The sequence below is a fragment of the Thalassophryne amazonica genome, chromosome 1, assembly GCF_902500255.1.
Source record: "Thalassophryne amazonica chromosome 1, fThaAma1.1, whole genome shotgun sequence".
In the NCBI taxonomy this organism is placed as follows: Eukaryota; Metazoa; Chordata; class Actinopteri; order Batrachoidiformes; family Batrachoididae; genus Thalassophryne; species Thalassophryne amazonica.
In genome coordinates, this window is record NC_047103.1 from 8,961,490 (window position 1) to 8,967,489 (window position 6,000).

Consider the following 6,000-nt stretch of genomic DNA (forward strand, 5'->3'; position numbering starts at 1 on the left):
CTAGCTCCCAGCCTGTGATGTCACTATGCAGCTCTACTCTGATTGGCTGTCACCCCCTGCCACTCAAAACTGAACTGAACACAATAAAACAGAATGTGACTTTTAACCTCTTAAATAGGGTGATGACGACAACAACAACAAAAAAAGAATCTAACTGGGCCATCTGCATCATCCGCCATGAGGACCAGTAGAACACGTGAGTGCAGCCATTTTGAATGTGGGCGCTGTGCCATACCATCGCCTCTAATTAACCACTCTAAGTCTGGTGTGTGGAAACTGATGACATCCCAACACATCTGCATTATATATTAAAAGTATTTTCATTAGGGGCCAACCAGAAAAAAATCTGTTTCTGATATTTGAGGAAAAAACAGCCCATGAAAGTTTACCGAATTTCTGCATTAGACTTACAGAGTGGTTAATTAGTGAGACCGTGCCATACCATCCCTTTCATCCGCCATGAGGACCCTGTCACGACGACATCACTTCGAGTTTGCTTCCGCATTACATCAGTCACCAGCATTGCTAAGCACGTTGGTAAAACCTCTCAGGTGAAGTATCCAGATGTGCAACCAACTGAAAACACATCTCGGATTTCCAAGTAAGTAGTGAGTATTGCCCAAACAATTTAAGCAAAAAATAGTAATAAAAAAAGCTGGCTTTTAACCCCTTAAGCCCTACAGCCTATTTCACCCAAAATCACATACCCATACATCATGATTTATTTCTCAGCTTGTACAAGGTCAAAATGCAAAGGTTTGGATCAGCTAAAAGACAGGTCTTTGTTGTTTTGTTTTTTTTCCCCAAAAAATGAATTCCGATGTATGTCTTTATTTGCTTGGCGTTTCAGCTGTAGTTAGTTGATATGTGATTGAAGTGGATACTTTTGTAGAGGAGACTTTGCTTGACATTTTGATGTATAATAAGTGTATGTTGGTGTCAGCATTGGTTAGTTATGAGTGTTCAAATGTTCCAAAACAGGGCAAGTCCCCAATTTGGAGACTCTAGGTTTTAAGAGGTTAATACCTAGTGGTGCCATGCCATGTTTTGTTTTTTTTTATGTGCTGTTTTAACTTTATTGTGTGTTTTATTTTTGTGAATCTGTGATTTTACTGTAAAGCACCACATAGCATGCCACTCAGATTTCTGTCATCTGCAACAAAATCAAAATTAATCAAAAAATATTCTTTAAATCGCAGGCAGAATATTCACGCAAGTGTGAAAATAACATACAGAGTTAAGAATATTTTATTCTAGGCCATGTTTCCTGCCAATTTATTTCTCTGAATCAAATGTATTTGACTTTTGTTGCAATCACCGCCGTGCTTGCCCATTTCAATACAGAAGCTGAAGGGATTTAGTTAAAAAGTCTGAAGGACCTAAATGACATGGTGAGATGGAGAAGAGCTTCCATGTGAGAGGCAAATAAAGAAAAATGCTTAAAATGGTGGAGGGTCAAGAGGGCCCTGGTTGGGGGGTCTGGGGGGGGGTGAAGGGTTTTAGCCATGCTAATGCTCCCCAGAGCCATTTTACTGAAAAAGAAGTCTGAAGGACATGGTGAGATGGTGAGCAGCTTCACTCAATGTTGGTGACATAAACATGTCATTTATTGTTGTTGTAAATTACATTGATCATTCAATCAATCTATCTATCTCAAGAATAAGAACTTTCTGTTCTTGACATTCTACTTAGCAACGATATTTTCATGAATACCTTTAACAGACCCTCATGTATCTACAATAGTTTATCATTAACAAATGGTGTCAGTCTATTTAAAGTAACTTCATCTCAAGTAATTTTAAACTATGGTGTATCACAAAAAATCGACATGATATATTTACATCAACCTACATCGATGTTCGGTCCAAGGCTTTGCCTTAGTTATTTGGAGTCCTATTTGGAGACTTCAGCAAAGTCTCCAAATAGGACTCTTGCATCCTCCGTGTCTCTGTCACTTTTATACACGAACTGCTGCGGATTTAATTTAATTTTGGGTAAAGTTGTAGTTCAGACTAAAACCGAATGGAGGAATGTCCATTTACATCACATATGGATGTTTTCATTGATTTATTTATATTAATTTTATATTTGGAGCTGCGTGTGGCGCTTAAAGCGCATTTTTGGAGCGCAGCAATGTTCGCTAAAGTCTCATCTGGCGCTTCTTAATAAGCCCTCATGCTGTTTTGCTTTTTTTTTCTCTCTCTCTCTCTTTCCTTGAGTATCGCAAACAGGGGTCCTGGAAGTTTTGTGCAGTTTTACGCGCACGACCTCTGACACTTTGCGCAAAGTTCATTTTCTGTTGTGTTCATTCTGCGCGCTGCGCTTTTTAAATGGAGCGGATGTTAAAGGTTCGTGAAAAAGCGTCATATTTTTAAAAAGCTTATCTGATTTACAACATAATAGCCGGGAGGGTACCGGGGGCGCGCGTCCTAATCCGGATCTCGTGCACAAGATTTAACCGCAAACTAATGAATGCAAATAAGTTTTTATCCAAGTTTGGTGTTTCCTCCTTTGAGACCAAATATAAACAGGTGTGAGTTTTGTAAACTTTAAAGTTTTTTTTTTTTTAATTACACAAAGTGCCTTGATGTTTAGACGAGACCTCATGCGTGTCCTTCTTAATTAAGGATTTATTCATGTATTTTAGCTACAAAGGTTGTAGACAAAAAAAAAAAAAAAAAAAGTCAAATTATCTCCAAGTGATCGTGTTAAGTGGTGGAAAAAAAAACTGGCACAGTGTCCTTCAGCTGTGATATTTATTATTCTGTTGTAAATATTTATTTACAGGTTTGTTGCAAAGTTTTTCAATTCATTTCCATTAATTGTTTGAGATTTTCCTACACAGTAAGAATCACTGAAGGAAATACTAGATTCTGCCTCAATCCTCAGCAGGACATTTTCACTGCATACAAATAATCACAAATAGGCTTAATGTCGTTTGTGGTTTAAAACTTGAACATACACATAAGATTAATTTGATTTGGAGGATTAAGACGCTACAGTAAAGTTTGCAGAACTGAATATTTAGCATATATATATATATATATATGTGTGTGTGTGTGTGTATGTAAATCTGTGTTCATAAAGTGTGCATCAATTTAAGCCTTGCAGGATTCCACCAACAAACACCCCGATAATTACTTTGCGAAGTAAAACTTTGATGGATTCAGACGCTCTTCATCTAAAAATAAAGTTGGTTATTTCATCCTTTTTTTCAGATGGATGCTTTGGTGGAAAAAAAGCAATTTTAAAATTACAAGAAACATTTGTGAATGTTAACAAATGTGCTAAAACGTGCGTATTTACGTTTTACTTCAACACCTTCATTATGAAACATTAAATGATCAACCGACCTGATGTCACGTGCTTTGCCGTTTTTGATATTTCAGCCGCAGGGTGATTTTTTTTCTTTTTTTAAAATAGCATTTGGTCAAACATGAAGTTTAACACCTTCTTCATGTTTGGATTTGCAGCAGCATGTCAGCTTCATTTGTGAAAACAAATCCAAACTCAAATGTGTGTTAAAACAAACAAAACAAACAGCAGAGACTTAAGAAGGACACAGACAGACCTTTAATCCTGATTATTGTTGCTAAGCAACAGTCCAAAATCAGACATACATCCACACATTAATACACACATACCCACAACTGATTTTAAAAAAATAATTATTTATACACACTGGTCATTTCTCTAACTAATGATCTATTACAAGATTTTAAATAATTAACTAATTAATTAATGACTAAACAGAATTCAGGACCTCATGTGGCACATTTCACAAATCTTGCTGCTTGGCTGAAATGAAATACGAACAAACAACAATTTAAAATTCCAGAGTCAGACTTTAGAGGTTTGGTGTTTTTATGACATCATTAACTTGAACCACTTCTTCTGCCTTTGATGTTACAGAAGTCTTCGATGCTTCAAGCGTTTGGTCTGGTGAGGACGTCAGCCAGCTTTACTTCAGCTCTTCCAACCACATGATGAGAAGATTCAGAATGAGGAACGCTGTTCCAGAAACATTCCAGAGCGTGTCAGGGGGGCTGCTGCACCTGTACCGCACCAAATTACTCCCACTTGAGTCCACATATCTGTTCCACGACTTCCACTCTGCTGCACTTGAAAATGCAGAATTCAACAAAAAGCCCACAGTCCTCGTGGTGGGTCAGTACTCCACCGGGAAAACCACCTTCATCCAGCACCTGCTGGAACAGGACTTTCCCGGCATGTGCATCGGCCCCGAGCCGACCACAGACTCTTTCACCGTGCTCACACATGATGAACAGGAGAGGGTGATCCCGGGCAATGCTGTGGTCCTGGATCCCAGGATGCCCTTCGGCAAACTGAACACTTTCGGCAGTGTGTTCCTCAGCAGGTTCATGTGTGCCCAGTTTCCCCACCCCATCCTCAAAGCATCGATATCATCGATACTCCCGGGATCCTGGCTGGAGAGAACAGAAGAAAAACAGGGGGTACGACTTTGCCGCAGTGCTTCAGTGGTTTGCTGAGCGTGCGGACCGTATCATACTCATGTTCGATGCCTACAAGATGGACATCCCCGATGAGCTTTCTGAAGTTATCAGTTCCCTGGAGGACTACGAAAGAAAGATGCGCATTGTGCTGAACAAGGCGGACCAGATCAATACCCAGCAGCTGATGAGGGTCTACGGAGCACTGATGTGGTCCCTGGGAAAAATACTTAACACCCCTGAAGTCGTGCACGTATACGTTGTGTCATTTTGGTCTCAGCCTCTGCTTTTCCCAGACAGCAGAAGGTTGTTTGAAGAGGAGGAGCAGGACCTGCTGTTAGACATTCGGTCTTTGCCACGCAACGCAGCACTGCATAAACTCAACGACTTTGTTAAACGGGCCCACCTCGCCAAGGTGAATGCCCTCATTATCAGTGCACTCAAAGAGCAGATGGCAAGTGCATTCAGCAAGAATGCCAAGAAGAAGGACCTGATCAAAAACCTGGCAGAGATCTACAAGAGGATCCAGAAGGAACACCACATCTTGCCTGCAGACTTTCCCAGTATTACGAAGATGCAGAAGCTGCTGCAAGACAAGGACTTCACCAAGTTTACCGTCATTAAGCCGAGGTTACTGGAAGCAGCGAACGACATGCTGACTATCGACCTTCCCCGTCTCTTAGCCAGCGTGCAGCAGGAAGAGGCTGCCTCACCGGCTCACCCTGTCACGGGCGGAGCCTCTGACTTATATGTGAGCGGGCCCTTCCACCACAGATTCGGCGTGGGCTTTAATGAAGGTTTCAACCAGCCGGATTGGGTGGTGAATCAAGACAAGGCAGCATATGATGCAATCTTCAAAACACTTTCACCAGTCGACGGCAAAGTGAGCTGGCGTGTGGCCAGAGAGGAGATGCTCAAGTCCAACCTTCCTGCCACAATCCTGAGAAGGATCTGGGACCTGTCAGATGTGGACAAAGACGGGTACCTCGATGACGAGGAGTTTGCTCTGGCCTGCCACATTACCAGGGCGGCGCTGGAGGGTTACAATCTGCCCGACACACTTCCGGGCCACCTGATCCCCCCTTCTCAGCGTGAGAGTGCATCCCTCACCGTGTGAAGGTCCCCTCGCTGCGTGCTTTGGACTTTTCAGAATAAAAATCCAGCAACAAGCACGAACAGCCCTGCAGTTTTGAGCCTGACACATAATTTGTGTCCTGATCTGAACTAGAGTTTCTCACAATGGAAAACAAAAAAAATGGTTTTCCTGAAAAATGAGATTATCTGGAAGCATGCTGAGAGAATCTAATAATCTGATTTTAAGACAGAAAGCAGCCAAATGGAAAGTCATGGATTACAGGTGCCAAATGTCCTTAAAGGTGGATGAAAACACAACAGATTTTCCAAACTCTTAAGTTATAACTGATATTTGACACTTTACTCCAGTTTCTTTTATTCTTCCTTAAAAAAGAAAAGAAATAGTGAAGTTCTGTGGATTTAACATAATTTAAAAAATTCCAGTAATCACAAA

At 41.0% G+C, this 6,000-nt stretch overlaps 1 pseudogene; it reads left to right on the forward strand.

Annotated features, from left to right (window-relative positions):
* The first annotated feature begins 3,989 nt into the window (after positions 1–3,989).
* Positions 3,990–5,758, forward strand: LOC117501713 (annotated as a pseudogene).
* Positions 5,759–6,000: the final 242 nt, after the last annotated feature.